We start from the raw sequence: 15,813 nt of genomic DNA, 5'->3' as shown, positions 1-15,813 counted from the left end.
TAGTTGAACTCTCAGTTGACAGACATTAATGTAAAACACAAACTGGGACCCTTGCTGGCAAATCTCAGCAAAAAGTCAAGAGATAGTTACTTTAGGTCAAAGTTGAACAATAAAAGCAGGCGTGTGAGGAAACTTTATGTTGCCAGTATTGATATATCTGTCACCTCCACTATAGATAAAAAGCAAATAAGCTGAGAGTAGTTAAACAAGTATATCTCAGAAGCACTAGCATTCATACAAAACATATTTTAGAAAATGAAGAAAAAAAGGCAACATTCAGTACTTATTTCCTTTCAGCCAGTGGCTTGAATTGAATTTACCATAGTAGCACATCACATTGTTTGCTGCAGAAAAATGCAAAGCTTAGGCCTTTAGCAGTAAGTCTCTTGTGTTTTACTGGTTCCAAAAATGTCAGTGATTGTCAAAGTGTTTTTGAAATAAAACCAAAACCATGTTAATAAAATGAACTTTCCAAGACAATGCTGGCCAAAAGTGATTCTTAGATTTCTTTTCAGTAATAAACTGCCTCTGTGGTTGCTGAGTTGATAGGGAGAAGGATTTAAAGGACCAAAGCCAAGTTCTGGTTAACTCAGGGTAAAAAAAAAAGAACTCTGAAACAGAGCACAATCCCTCCAATGAATGGACAGATTTTTGCTGAAGGTGGGCAGAGCTTAGCAAAATCCAGCTGTGCTTTCAAAAATGGCTGTAATCATTACTAGGCTGCACTTGAACATATTCCAAGACTGCAGTAGTCGTTGTGGGTACATCTTGTGATACGCTGCTGCAGATTACGAGACCAGCCTCAGTACTTCAGTGTGTAATTCACAGGCTGAATGTCAGTTCACAGGAGCTACCCTGCCTATTTATTAAGTAGTGATTCCCTAAGTGAATTAACAAGGCAACAACTGGCAGGATTCTGTCCTATCCCAGCCTTACAGATCAATAGCTCCAAAAATATGCTCCAGTGAAGGATGAAGGTGAACATGATGAACTCAGTTCCTACAGTGCACACAAGCTGCATGCAGGTCCAGGCAGCGAGACCTCCAAACTGCTTTGCTGTATGTGCACATAGGTGCAGACACAGCAGCAGCAGTTTCTGTCTTTCACAGAAGAAAGTGGCACAGTAGTTGGATATTCTGTGTCTGTTACAGGAATTCCTGCTCTCCTCCTGTTCAACCAGCCTAGCTTAGTTTAGGAGGTCTATGCAGTGCAGTCCAAAATGCCATTGTAAGGGTGGTTTTTTAGTTTTTATGCTTAGGAACTCCTACAGACTGTTATTATCTTTCGGAGATCTGAGCATAACTTACTACATCCGGAAACATGGAAAACATTTTAGGACTGTTCCCTAGGCTTGCATTACTAGTCTCACCTAAAAACATTGTTCGTACAGAAAACTGTATGTTTAACATTGAATCCTCATACTTGATTAAAGATTAATTTGCAGAAGTAATTTCTTTTTATTTATGTACGGGTATAAAATTATCAGATGGCTTTTAAATTGTAGTTTAAAGGAAATTCATTTATCTCAGCTGTCTTTTGTAATATCATCTTCATTCCATTTCTATTTTAGATTGCTCTTAAGCAACTAGCTGCAAATACTTCATATCTAAAATCCAAGCTAATGTTTAGTTTGTACATGTGATTCTTATGGTATATTTCTGTTCCACAGTCAGGAGAAGATAGCTCTTAGATGCAAATTTCAAGCACAAAACCTGCTTTCACTGAGTTCAGAATTCACTTGCATTGAATATTTTATATCATTCTTTTGAAATAACCTGTATTTTCAACATCACATCTGTCACTCCTGTGCTGAACACTCTCAAGAACTCAATACAAAAGGACTGAAACACCAGCAGAAGAAACTGAATTTGTGATTTCTCAGGGGCATTTTCTCTTCTACACATGCTTTGAACTTTCTACTGACTGCTTATCTTATGAAAACAAGTATTTAAAAAAATAAGTGAGCAAAAACCTATTATGTTTTCAATGCTCCATTCATCGAGCACATTTTGAGAGCTGGAATTTTAGCTTAATGAACATTCACAACATACACACAGCCTTATCCTTCAAAATAATGATTGCATCTGTGAGACAGAAGGCTGCTCCTGCAAGTCCTACCAAAGCTGGAGCTAACTGAAGAAATAACATGGTACTTTCCACGGGCACTCAGCATCCCAGACCTCAGCTCAGGGTGCAGAAACCCTTCCTTCCTGGTTTCTCCCTCTCTGCCACCAGAGATGAGGAGGAGAAATATTTTTGCTCGTTCAGCTCCTTTGAAGTCTCTTTGAGACTGCAGGAAAACATGAAATATTGTATCTAATGCCCCAAAGCTATCACGATAGGAGGGGTTTGTGTCAGCGTGTTGCTCACAAAAATCAAATTCATTACCCAGTGTGCAATAAGCCAATAATTATACACTCAAGAGAGACACTGATTATTTATTTCAGAGTTGTGCAAGCCTAGGTGCTCGGTGGAATTCCACAAATCAGGCACATCAACTATTAAAACTTTTTACTATTTGCACGTTTTAGCAAACAAAGGAATTAGCGTTCATTGGCTACAAGTTACGTAGTTCTCTTATTAATCAGTATTCTATCTTCTATTGGTTAATGATTCTCTCGTTTCTCATGCAAATTAGTCTGCATGCACAGTTTTTACCTTATTTTGAGTTGGTGGGTTTCTCAGGTTGGTGATCTGTGAGTCAGTGCTCACCACCTGCCTCTGTCAGAACTACCTTGTACGCAGTTGGAGCTGATTTCCACACAAGCTGACTTGGCTTTATTAGTTTCTTCCTTATCTTGGGAGTTCCACTAATGCCCTTGTGGCCCATAAATTCTGCAGGCATTGTGTCCACTATTAGTGGGCATCCTACTCCCCTAGGTCTGAGATCAAACCTTAAACCTTAAGGCAATTCTACCAACAAGTGATCTGTTTTTCTAACACCTGGCTATCACTTAGAGCTTCCTTGTTAGCTGCTCTCTGTTTCACAGATTAAATCCCCCTTCTTGTTGATTAGGCTTGAAAGCATACAAACCTCCAACACTAAAGAACTTCCTTTCTTAAAAAAATTTTACCTATTACGCATTTTGCAACAAGCAATTCCATTTAGTGACAATTCAGTTCTAATGGTGTGGTAGTCTACTTTAAAATAAAAGAAAGCAAAACAAAAACACAGGGCACCATCCTGGGGGCTCCATCCTGCTCAACAGGCTAGGGACTCCTCAGTCCTGAGGAAAGCTGCCATTGCCTGGCAGGGTGGTGACAGCTCGCCCTCACCAGGCTGTGGACAAGGGCAAGGGCAGGGCCAGCCCAAGCCACGGGGCAGCCGTGGTTCAGGGCCCCCCATCTGTCAGCCCAGGCCCCCTCGTGTTGTGGTTCCGTCACGCTCTAACATTAGCTCCATTGCTGCACACAGACACCCAGAAAGTTGATTTAAAGCCTGTGCCTCCCATTCCCAAAGGAGAGGCAAGGGTTGAAGAGAGCAGAAACTCCCCACAGCCCCGTCAGCTGAGGAGCATTTATGGAAACACAATGCATTTGAGGTTTCTTGGGTTTCGGAGATAAAGCCCCAGGGGCTTCGCTTCTGCGTGCCAGCCCTCGGTGCCCCTTTGAGGAGGATCTGGGGAACATTAGCTCGCACAGATGCGGACAGTGCTGGAAGGCCAAAAATGAGGGGGGCAGCGGGGGGGCTCCACTCTCAGCTGGAAAGAAAATGTCGCATCATGTGAGGGGAGGCTGCTGAGAAAGAGAAGGAAGGCTGCTCCAGCACGCACCACAGGAGGTTCAGGACCTTTCAGATCTCCCCATCTGGAGGCAAAATTAAGGCCACTGTAAGTTTAAAAAAAAAAAATAAAATCCCATTTTGAAGTTAAGGTTCTTTGGTCTTAAAATCCAAAAATCCCACCTGCAAATAATACTACTGTATATGGGTATCTAGTATAAGAAGAGTAACCAGTCCTGTATAATTGAAATTCTAAACCCTCAAAACTCCCCCAAAAATACCAAACACTTGGGTGGGATGTGAGGAAAGAAGTATCCTGTGAGGAAAGGAAATGATAAAACTACTGTACTCAACAGGCAGGGAGTTCAGAAGCCAAACAGCTGAATGGAACAGCTTTATCATTTCTTTACAATGTATTGTTCCTGCCCTTCTTTGTTTAGCACAAAGGTTTTTCAGGGTGAGTCCTTTTGATCTATTTGTTACATCCCCTAGCATGGTGAAGCCCTGACTCATGATCAAGGGTTTGAGTCAAACAAAGAGCAGCAGCTCCTGAATCTGAAGGCTTGTAAATTGTACATACAGCAAAGCTGGCTCCCAGACTCCTGTTCCAGTCGCTTTAACACACTCTTGTTTACACAGATGATTGGTATGTCTGGAAAGACACTATATTACAAATGCTTCACCTCCCTCTCCTGGCTGCAGAAGCATCCAGGAATGCATACAATAGATTAATGAATTTATTCTTACACACACCCTGGCCACATCACTCTCATTTTAAAGGAAATCGAGGCACAGAGAAAGTTGCTAGTGTAGCATTTCAAGAGATTGCTCCTGGCCAGATTCTCAAGTGTCTTCCCATCACGATAGGAGCTGGTTGGAGAGCCCGATTCCCATCTGGGCACCTCAGTGAGAACCAGATTTTCACGAGCGTTCAGCACCCAGTAGCTCTAGCAATGACACTTGCAGCCAGATTTTCTGAGAAGTTCCTTTGATCATCTGGCCACTGCCTCAGTGGAAGCAGAGAGCTCTTGAAAAATCTGATCCTGTTTGTGGGTGCTGAGTACTTTTCAAAATTCTTGCTTAAGTGACCTGGCCAAGGATGCAGACTAAAATCTGAGCAGAACACACTTTGCCTAATCCCTAGGCCAGTGATTTAACCACAACTGTATTCTTTCATCTTCAGAAGAGAAAGAATAGACACTAGTTGGGGCAGCAATCAAAATGCCAAACAACTGCCAGTATCCATGCCTGCCAAGCTAAATGCCCGGATACTTGTGGGCAAACCAGACAGCCACATTTTGGTACTTTCCTGAGAAAGGATTATTTCTAGTAGCAGTGCCAGAGTCTGGCAACCTGGTTTATGCTCTTTCCAGATGTACCTATTTCTTTCTGGGCTAAAACCTTTGTGAACATGCCCTCAAACAGGCACACCCTCCCCACTCTTCAGAAAAAACAGCAGCTATCCAAACATTGCACTGTCTCCATTATTCTTAGAGAGCCAGGCATGCTTGGGCAAGACAACACTACTTTGTGTAATGATTAAGAAGCAGTGGTCGTGTCAGTGAAGATTCTTGTTTTCATTGAATATTTCATTCATTTTTGAACATAAGCAACCACTTAGCTGCAGTTGTGCTAGATGCAGAGGAGGAAACACATGCTATTCTTGGCCAGGCTTTACCTCTGTGGGAAGCAGCAGCCTCCTTACAGCAGCCTCTGTACACTGCATGATTTAGTTACATTTAAGATTGTCCTGAACCTCAAGAAAGGACCTGCCTCCAGGTCCTTTGACTCCTCTGAGTACCCGACAGTGTAAATATGGGCAAAACCCCCAAACCCCAGCCTGGATCCTCTATTTTATGCCCTATTTGTGTGAGGTCCGTTTGCAAATGACAGTTTCCAAAGCCACGAGCTAAAGGCTAGCTTAGAAATTCCTCTCCAAGCCGACTATATCCATTCAGCTGCCAGTTGAGACACTGCTTTCTGCATTGCTCAGCAGCAGCTTGTTGGACTGTCTATCACAGGACTCTATGTCCGAGTCCAGCCTTCACGAAATGCTCTCTGTCTCACCTCTGTCCCCAGCTTTCAGACCACCTCCCAAGTATCTGACCAGTCTGCTAATAGGAAGATAAGGCACCCAGTCACTAGTGTGTTTTAAGGGAGCATAGATATCGCATGGTAACTATTGAATGAAAATGTTTACAGAAAAATAGTTTTGTAAAATAGCTCAGACTAAGTTGAGGGTTGCTGAGGGTTGAGCTCGAGTTATATAAGCCAAAAAACACAGCTGTATCTTTTCTAGCTACAGCTAAAAACAGCAAAGTGTACTGGAAAAACCTTTCAGAGGGGGAGGGGAGATACTCTGCTAACAGAGGATTACATCTAGAAGCAAGTGTGAACATTTTTCTGCTCTTGTTAGTTCTATACCTGCAATAACACAAGGCAAGTGATGACTGTGGTTTGTGCTTTGACTGTCAAATGGCTGCTTTCACTTGATTCTGACATCTGCTGCACTAATTATTGTAGTAACAACTCTAGCCAGAAGCTGGACTTCAGAGCTATGCCCCAGTCTAATAACACAGCCTCAGCTTTACAAACAGAAAAAGTGAGGCAGAAAGGGATGAGCTCATGCAGCACATGTATGCAGGCAGTTAATTGCACGTGCTATGATGTACCTTGTGACCTAAAACCTTAGAGGGAATATCACTGGAAGAAATTGGATTATGAATAGTAATTCTATGGGCCTTCGTGGTTTTGTCAGTAAATTCATCACTACAACTTTTTCACTTTTTCCATCTTGCAGACTTTTGTTTATTTTAAATTACCTTGTCCTGTCCAAGAGAAACCAAGGCATTTCTGTGGAAAAGCCTTGGTCAACTAAAGGCCCAGGTCAGGAAGTCTGTCTTGGGTATCACCTCCTCTAAACTCAAAAATTAGCAACAGTCCAAAAAAAGGTCTTAGTTAGGAGAGTAGTGAGATAGTCAGGACACAGCTTGCTGATAAAGTACTGGGAGATATGATGCTGGAGTGGAGGTACCAGTAAAGGCCCCTGGGAAAGTCTGGCAGGTTTGACAGTGCAGCCTGATGTGCCTTTGGAGCAAGAGCAAATGGGCATTCCAGCACTGACAGGAAAGGGTGCTGACAGTAATAAAGGTTGATGTGCAGAAGATGGACCCTTCTGTGCAATTGGCTTACTCTGGAGCCAAGGTCTTGGGACTGGAGGGCTGTTCTATTTTCCTTTTAGACCTAGATATATCAGCACTGACTTTTCCTCCTGGTCTTGAGCATAATTGGGGCTTGTGTCTTTTCTTTACAAGGTAGCACAGAGACTAAAAGGTGGGATAATCAACTCCAAGTTAATCAGTCTCATTGTGAGATAATGTTACTCTGGGAAGGTTGTGTTTCTGTCAAATTTTGTCTAGAAATGCACTCCAAGAAATGAGAACCATTTCCTTTTACAACTAATGATTACATTTCCATTAGAAAGCTGTAGTTTTGAATTGACGTACTCTGAGAAAAAGCTTTGCTTAGAAATTCCTGCTTATTCCTTTGGGAAATAATTGGAATCACTTATTAAGTATAATTGCTTAGAAGTGGGAAAAAAATCCACTGTCAGGAGAGGACATTCAGCATTTCCCAATTCGTTCTCTGTAAGCTCATGCAAACTGTCAATTGAAATCACTACCTACTGACATAGGTCTTGTAAGAACCTGGGTCCTGTTCTTAATCCAGACAAGCATTAGAGAAAACTGCACTTCTGAAAACTACACAATGCAGCCTCCCTAAACTGCAAAGTTTTCCAGTCCTTACAGATTCACCCGTGACACAGCAAAAACATCCTCCAAGCCTGACTGAATTTACACAGCAAAATAAGTCACTTCTTAAGTGTTTAAAAGTCATTGTGAAAGTGAAAAAATGAAATGTGCTGTATATCATCTCACAAAACCAGAAGTAGTTATATTATAAATAAACAGAGTTTGCCTGGTATTAGGGACATAGGAAATTCCATTCAAGAACAGACAAATGGCACATCTTGTCTGGTATCCTGTATCTGGCACAGGCCTATAACAGATGCTTAAAATACTTGGCTCCCTTGGTCTCACAGTCTCCCCTGTTCCACCTGCCGCCAGTGCTATAAATCACAGTTTTCCTAACCTCTGGTGAAAGTCTCTTCCCTGCTCACTTGCATAACGTGGGAGGTGGAAGCACAAGCTGAGGGGATATATACTTGCCCTGTGTGATACTTATTACGTTGTCTGGTACCAAGTTTGCCTGCATTGTGGTTCTGACTATTACAGAACATACAAGGTATTGCTGCCTGTATTGCCTGTGTAGCCAGAGGAAGCAGCACATAGATGAGGACTATGCTTGGCTGCAAGGAAAGCGGGGAGCAAACCCCATCTCACCCTCATTTATACACAGGCAGCCAGCATACCCACTATGAGCCATAAATCAGCTGCCCTTTTTCTGTCAAGCTACTGCCTCCTAATTGTGTCCTACTACTCAATGACATTTATATCCAGGTGTGGCTTTCACAGTAACTATTATAGTTTAGCTCATGGTGACTGAAAATTAAATGGGTTTATTGTCTGTCAAGCAGAGTTCACTTTTGTCCTTATTCCAGATGTTATCAAAACATGAGTCATCTACCCAGCAGGTCACTGAATGCAGGTTCCCCTCTTTAGGTGGTGCTTCTAGCTATTGTGACTAGTGTGATATGCCTGCACCCTAGAAAACTGACTGTGACACTCTCCCTTACTAGAAATGTACTTGCCACAGACCATGTCTCTATTTACTACAGTCTCATTCATAACCAACATTGAATTCAACAGCACAGTTGGTTAAGGGCCTCTAAAACAGACAAACAAAAACTCAAAACCTTTACATTTGAAAAGTTAAAATTTAAAACCCCCCTTTGTATTAATTGCATTACACCCTCTCTGCATTTCCCTGTTAAATATATTAGTATTTTAAAAAGGCTAAAGAGAACTTATGACTGTAGGTACTACCAGGTAAGGTCCTTTCACACATCATCTTGCAGAAACAACAGAGAGGGGCAGCTATAGAAATTATGATACTTCATGTCTAAGCTATATCATTTAAAAAACTGAATTTGAAGGAAAAAACCATGTCCCCCGGTTTGAACACATCATCTCTACAGTTGCTGAACGCTGCTTTTAGAGAATGATCTAATAAATCTTTACATATTAATAAGGGAAAACTAAGTCCTGATGGTGTGTGGGGGCTGTTGGATATACTTCGATATGTCAGCTTTCTCCACGCTCAAGGATTTTCTGATTTTGGTTCCATTCTGGTGAATATAACATTCAGTGCCAAAGGTCTGAGTCTAGAGCAGATCTTTGATCTAGCTATCCCAAATTTGTATCCACAATGAACAAGGCTTTGAAACATCAATCTGCTTGAAAGAATGGACACATTAAAGTTACTACAGTACCTAGGAGAAGTTTGAATCCTTTAAGATATTCCAAATCAATATTACATATTAATGGCCAGGCTTAGTATTAGCAGGAGCTCTGTGGCTTTCTGTACTTCTTTCCTGTTTCACAAGAGCAATGACTTTCAGAATATCCATCTTACTTCAGTCAGGAACAGAAGTAAAGGTTTTTCAAGGCAGACAAATGAGTTGGCCACTTGTTCCAAAGAAACAGAAATGGTGTTCCAAGTTTCCTAGACAGCTTTAAAAACTACATAGAGCAATTCAGCTGCTTAATCTATTATGTTCTACACCTCACATTTAAGAGGACACAAAATCACATGCTTTTTATTCCAGGTATAAGCTTTTTCCCCCACAGCAGTCCTAAGCCATCTCATTTTGTCTCTGTCTTCAACATATATGCTGGTCATCTTGCTTGTACCATTCCCAAGAACAAAAGTAGTACTCTTCAGAGTAAAAAGCAGCAGCTGAGGTTCCCAGATTGCCACAGATATCCTAAATAACAGTGAACCAAGTTTCTTAATGTCTGTGACTGCATTTGCCCATTTCTTTAATGAGGATGTTAGTATTTTGTTTTCTGAGGAGAAATGTTGTAAATCTCAATTAATATATCCATTACAAAAAGGGCATGAATTACAACTTTAACTGCGCAGTAAAACAGAACCTCTATGTGAATAAATAATTATAAGGAGATATATAAAACTATAAAAATAACTTCTTTACTGCAAACCTTGCCTTAACAAGAAACCTAACTCCTTCCTCCCTCAAGAAATTCGAATACACTGACTCATGTCTTTGTTTAAGTGTCATGGTAAATTTGTTCTTTTATAACATATAGTAGTTTAGCTTTGAACTTTTGAGTTTTGGAAAAGGCAGAGCGGAAAAATGTTTTCATGGGAGAGGAGTGCGCATTCCAGAGCTGTCGACTGTTACTCGTTTATGAGGCGGGGGAAAAACTACTTTGGTTTTAGGCTTTGGTTGATGCAATTTGTTGTCTGGTATTTTGTGATATACCAGAGAGTTTACACTGTACAGTGAAGTATTTCAGTTTTCTCTCTCATTTTTCCAGCTTTTGCTTGTTCAAAATTCTGAACAAGCTTGAAACTGCCTGATGTTGAGGAGAGAAAAATTAGCTGTGTAAAACTAGAAATAACGATCCTTTGTGATATACAAAGTAGTCCAATGAGAAAATAACTCACAGTTGACTGTGAATTATAGAGCTACACAGAAGCATAATGGGGGAATAGAGATGATATTACTCACAAAAATAAAACAAACCAAAATGTGAGCCCTTCATGGTGTCTTTGTAATGTGAGCAACAGTTTTAAACATGGTTTTTCTGTGCTCTTTCATGTTTATTTAATGTACTAACATCAAAAAATATTAAAATAAGAAAATAAAATAAACTTTATGTAGCTTATTTATTCAAGTAAAGTAAAAAATATCTTTTTGCTGTTCTGCCTTTTTGAAGGCTATTAACATACCTTCTTTCTTCCCTTCTCTTTCTAGAAAAGAAAATGCAGATTGTCAGAATCCTTCAAATTTGATACTCAGCACTGTTATGATCTCCTCATTACTGGATGTTGAGTCTGGATATCAGAATCGGTAGAGTGAAGCACTCTCCTGTTAAACTGAGGTAATTTTCTTCCATAATTACAGAAAAAGTCTAATGCTGAAACAATGCAATTAACATGTCTTTCAAAGTTTCATTTCTTGGGAAAAAATATGGCCATTGAAAAGGATCTATCTTGTAAAAAAATTTAAGAGGCAAAGACTGGAAGCTACATGAGAATGCTGCCCTCGAGTCAAAGATGAGGAGAGAACTTCTCCATTCAGCAAAGCCAGAAGATGTCAGGATATTATTCTGAGAGAGAGAGCCTTTGCCAAGGACATCAACTGCTTTTCATACACAAGTTGAGATAAGTTTCTATTTACTGGGATGAGTATCCATACAGGAGGTTATTTCAGAAATATTACTCACTCAGCATGAAAAACTGCATTTATGAAAGCCTACTTAACCAGTCACTGGTTAATAGCATCATGTTTTCCCTTAAGAAAGGAACTGCACACGACGCAGGCCTGATGTAGTCACAGCATGTTATAGGAACATGCAACTTAGGATGCAGATGGGAAGGCAGGCAGTTGCAGAATTGTAATAAAAAATAAAACAAAGCAGGTGGCCCATAAGGATGAAAAGACACAACTATCTTCAGAACTAAGCTATGTAAAAAAGATTTTCAGAAAGTTTTCTACCCTCACATGGCTTTACTGTGTCCCTTCCTTTCCTGGCATGTCAGTAATCAAGTAACGGTTAGTTTTCTGTCCATTGCCCTAACAGAATCACACAACATCCACAACATATTACCATGAGTCTTAAAGATGCTTCAGATAAGATTTAAATGGGTTTTCATATAATCACCACTACAGACAAGAGGAAAAGGAAAAAAACATACAGAGATAGGTGCACAGGAAGATCAGCTAGAGGATAGTTGTATTCTCCTTAGTATATCTAAGAAAGCTGTCGTGGGCTCCACATTTGCTTTCAAAGTAATGGAATTCCATTACAAGACAGTAACCAACACGGAACATAGTTCTTTGAGGTCATTTAAAGTCTGGCTGTTAAACAAATGATACTCCAATTTTTACTTTTTTTCCAAGGTTTCATGATATTTCTCATTTACTTTCAGCAATTTTTGTCCTATCCATCTCCTAAACCTGCATTTTTGAACCACTGAGAAATCATTTGCCTAAAGCCAGAACACCAATTTCAATACCTTTCTGTTATTAATATTCCTTAAGTTACATTTCAGCTTCCAATCAAGGTTGGCTGCAACAGTTTCCCTTTTGATGCAAGTCCACTGTACAGTACCTTGGATCTCTGCTAGAATGCACACTATGTCATGTGAACAATAAAAAGCAATATAGCTCAACTTTCCCAAAGTAGGTTGAATCAGGAGTTTTAAGGATAATCAAAACCATATTTTTACTTGCAAGCAGAGCCAGTAAGTCATTGAAGCTATACAAATGTATTCATATCCACATTGCACTTCATTATAGAAGGAATCTCACACCCAGGAACACAAACATTCTTGCTGTAGAATACTGAATAACTGCGGAACAAATAAATGGAAGAATACAGTGATCTTTGCCCGAGAAGTGCATCATAAAAGAGACTCTAGTAAAACAAGGTGAATCTTCAGACTTGTATAAACTTTTTTATGCCTTTCTTAGCAGACATTAGAAAACTTGAAGGACTTTGTATAGAGCAGTATTATTTACAAAAGCGTTTCTTACTTGTATTCTTTAAGTGAAACTTACTTATGCATGATTTCATATACAAATACAGAATCATAGAATCAACTGGGTTGGAAAAGACTTCCGAGATAATCAAGTCCAACCCTTGATCCAACACCACCGTGGTTACTAGACCATGGCACTAAGTATGCAAGTATGCAAGTGCATGTCTGTTTTTAGCAATGTCTGTCACTAAATATTTTGGACCAATTTATAGTCTTTGGTAATGGCAACAGATAGGTGCCAGTTAGTTTGATATTTTATGTCAGCAAGTTATCCTACATGTGAGAATACATGTGTGTAAATGTAACAGTATATTTCTTATAGATGTTATTTATGTGCGAGTCTTTATAGGACTTGTGTCTAGACCCAGTCTGGATTTAGACAGCTGTCACTGACAGCAGAGTATACATCTTTGTATATTTTGTTTGGTTTGGTTTTTTTCTATTTTAAATAATGGCTTTTTTTCACTGCTAACTGCAAAGCCTGATTTATCAATATAAATGGAAGTTATCTGAACAGCAGCCAACATAGAACACAGAGTCAACAGCAACAATTCATGGCCTTTTTTAGTTTGTTGTGGGTTTTTTAATGCTCAGGGTCCATACAGGCAAGAAACTCTTTCCCATACTGTGAGATGGAAATATTGCTCACCCTTTTTTACAATACAAAGCTTGAGAAATAAAATTGAAATGATTTAGTCAAAACTGAATGCTTTCCTCATCTCAGAAAGGCACAGTTCAGCCAAATTGTAGCTACCTGAAAAAGTGGAAGGATTTGATCATGTATGCCTGAAATCACACATTTTTAAGTTGTTCTAACCACAGTGTAGGCACAGCTTTACTGAATGATTTCACCATGCAGAGTTATTTCCCACGTTACTTTGTAACTCCAGTAAAAAAAATCAGGAATTGGAAGGTCATGGATGCATAGAAAAGAGAATATTGTGGTTTCTAAGAAAAATATTTATTACCAAGCAAGCTTTTTTGATTTATTAAATGATAGCTTCCCATCATAGTGTTTTTTGATATGGTGCTTGAAACCACAATGACTGTATAAAGCCAGGACCTTATTTGTTTAAAGGCATTCACTAGTGTTTTTCTTAATAGAAATATCAGTTCATGACAGTGCCAGGTTCATAGAAGCTCATCCAGGAATAAATTCTTGAAAAATTATTTTTTTCCTAGAGTGTCCATTAAGCCAGTGCAGTCACTGTGTCTTCTAACATTAGATTTATAGGATGTTATAATTAACAACAGGTGATGGGCAGCACTACATGCACAGCAAGTAAAGTGAAAAGACTGGCAGCTCAAGAAGCACTTGTGATTCATCAAAACTTTTGCCTGCATAAACTAAGCAGTAAACCTGATAGGTTTACTGGCAGTTGTTTTGGGTTGGGGGATTTTTTTGGTTGTTTTTTTGTTTTTAATTCGACCACCACCATTTTTCCTTTTTCATGTCAAGGATTAGGGACCATCTGTCTGATTTTAGAGTCCTGTAGCTTTTTTATTTCTAAGTTTAGTATCTATATAATGAAATAAATTATTCTTCCCTATTCACAGAGGACTTCTTGGAGATTATGAACAAGCCCACTCAAAATTTTGAAACTATGCAGATTTTTAAGAGACACTTGTGTCTCCGTTATTCCAGCTCTCTCAAACTCACATTCTGTACAAGTAACAAAAAGGAAAAAAAAGGTTCAAAAATACATACACTCTCCAATTTTAAGAAAAGCAGTTCTTCGCTTAGGACTATAAAAGAGGGCAGAGGACATTGAAAAACATGAATTGGCAGAACAAAAATATGTCCCAAATGAGTTTTCATTTGCATAGCTAAACTAATGCCTTTTTTTTTTTTTCAGTTGTGAGAATATAAGTGAGGCAAGGTATGTTGGGAAAGGAAATGGCTTTGTTTAACCAAGTGACAAAGAACATGCATCTCAAATCTTCCCAGAGATCTAACTTATATGAATCATCTCCGATGTACTAACCTGATATGACCGTGATATTCATGAGATAATTACATGTTGTAACATATTGATCATAACAAAGGAATAGTTTTTTTAATTAAAAACCATCTGTTTTGGATAATTGACTACATATCCTCATGCACATTAGTAAATACTTTAAATGCAGTAATTGGTAGAAGTACATAGGAATAGTAAAAAAAAAAAAAAGGAAATCAGTATTTGTACTGTAGAAAGGATTGGAGGTTTTTCATGGATTTATTCCATGCTCTTGCCAGTATCATTCTCTGAGTTCCTCTACAAATAACTCTCATACATGAAATTATTTTCTACTAGAACTCTGAGTGTGTTTCTTCCCTGCTTTTATCCTTCCCACCCCAAAATACCCTTGAATTAGTAACCTTGAAGTCCTTAGCTTTATTATATTAGAGAGCAATGACTATAATTCTAGATTTTATGTTACCAGGGTGCCAACAGGAACACATGGTGCAATGGTGACTTTATCCTGCCTGTTGCAGAGTTCGCACTTCATTAAAATTCACATCGCATTGCTTATCTATAACTGAGGCAAAAATTTGCCCAGGGGAACACTTGTTACTCTGGGTAATTAATCAGCGGTGATGGGAAATTTTTCTTAGTGTTCTTGATAATCTCTAGGGCATCATCCAACTGTGAAATTTTGGCCTTACTGAAGTGGAAAGCGAATTTCATTAGTGACTAGAACAGGCCAAGACATTTCTCACAAAGCACTTCTCGACCTGGTGTCATCTGGCAAAGCTTCTCTGTGCAGTCTTTTTTTCAGAGCTGGAGAAGCAGTTCATCTCTATTAAATATTTCACATGCATACATTAAAAGTCCTTTCTTTTAGTAATCATTAGCATATTTTAAGAAAGGTTCTGCACATTCTTCAGGGTAAATACCTTTTTTAAGAGCTTGAATCTATACTCAGAGCTCAGTGAACTTGCAATCACATCCTCAGTAAGAAAGTTGAGGGTTTGCATGTGCAGGGATAAAACACATAAGACTGTCAAAATGCTTAAAGATTCAAGCACATAGCTTGAAACAGCCTGAAACCTTCCACTTTCCAGAGTGAGGCTAGACTCAAAAATAATTTTTTTATTAAAAAGATATACTCCCTCCATCAGATGCTCAAATTTAGAGTTGCGATACTGAAAATAATTATCACTTTAAAAAAATCTCCAAACCCAATAGCATTTTATTTTTATGGTTGCGAGGCATAGAGTTTCAAATTCGTATATGTTGAGACCAAACAGAGGAGTATTTTTCTCACTGAAGTGCTTCAGGATAGCTGAACTTCTACTGCACAAAAGTAGTAGAAATTTTAAAAAGACTGAAAATGTTTTCAATTGAAAAGTAGAA

At 39.1% G+C, this 15,813-nt stretch overlaps 1 protein-coding gene across 2 annotated transcripts in view; it reads left to right on the top strand.

Moving 5' to 3' along the window:
- The window catches only part of COL8A1 (collagen type VIII alpha 1 chain), an 86,840-nt gene that overhangs the window by 5,957 nt on the left and 65,070 nt on the right, over positions 1–15,813 (top strand). For both annotated transcript variants that reach the window (XM_051780986.1, XM_051780985.1), the window contains exon 2: positions 10,683–10,809. The gene's annotated coding sequence lies outside the window, so the exon portion shown is untranslated. The remainder of the gene's footprint in view (positions 1–10,682; positions 10,810–15,813) is intronic.

Source organism: Manacus candei, unplaced genomic scaffold, assembly GCF_025592945.1.
Source record: "Manacus candei isolate 608988 ecotype Guabito, Panama unplaced genomic scaffold, ASM2559294v1 h1tg000014l, whole genome shotgun sequence".
NCBI lineage: Eukaryota > Metazoa > Chordata > Aves > Passeriformes > Pipridae > Manacus > Manacus candei.
The sequence above is the reverse complement of the archived record's forward strand: the minus strand, read 5'-3'. Positions and strand labels throughout refer to the sequence as shown.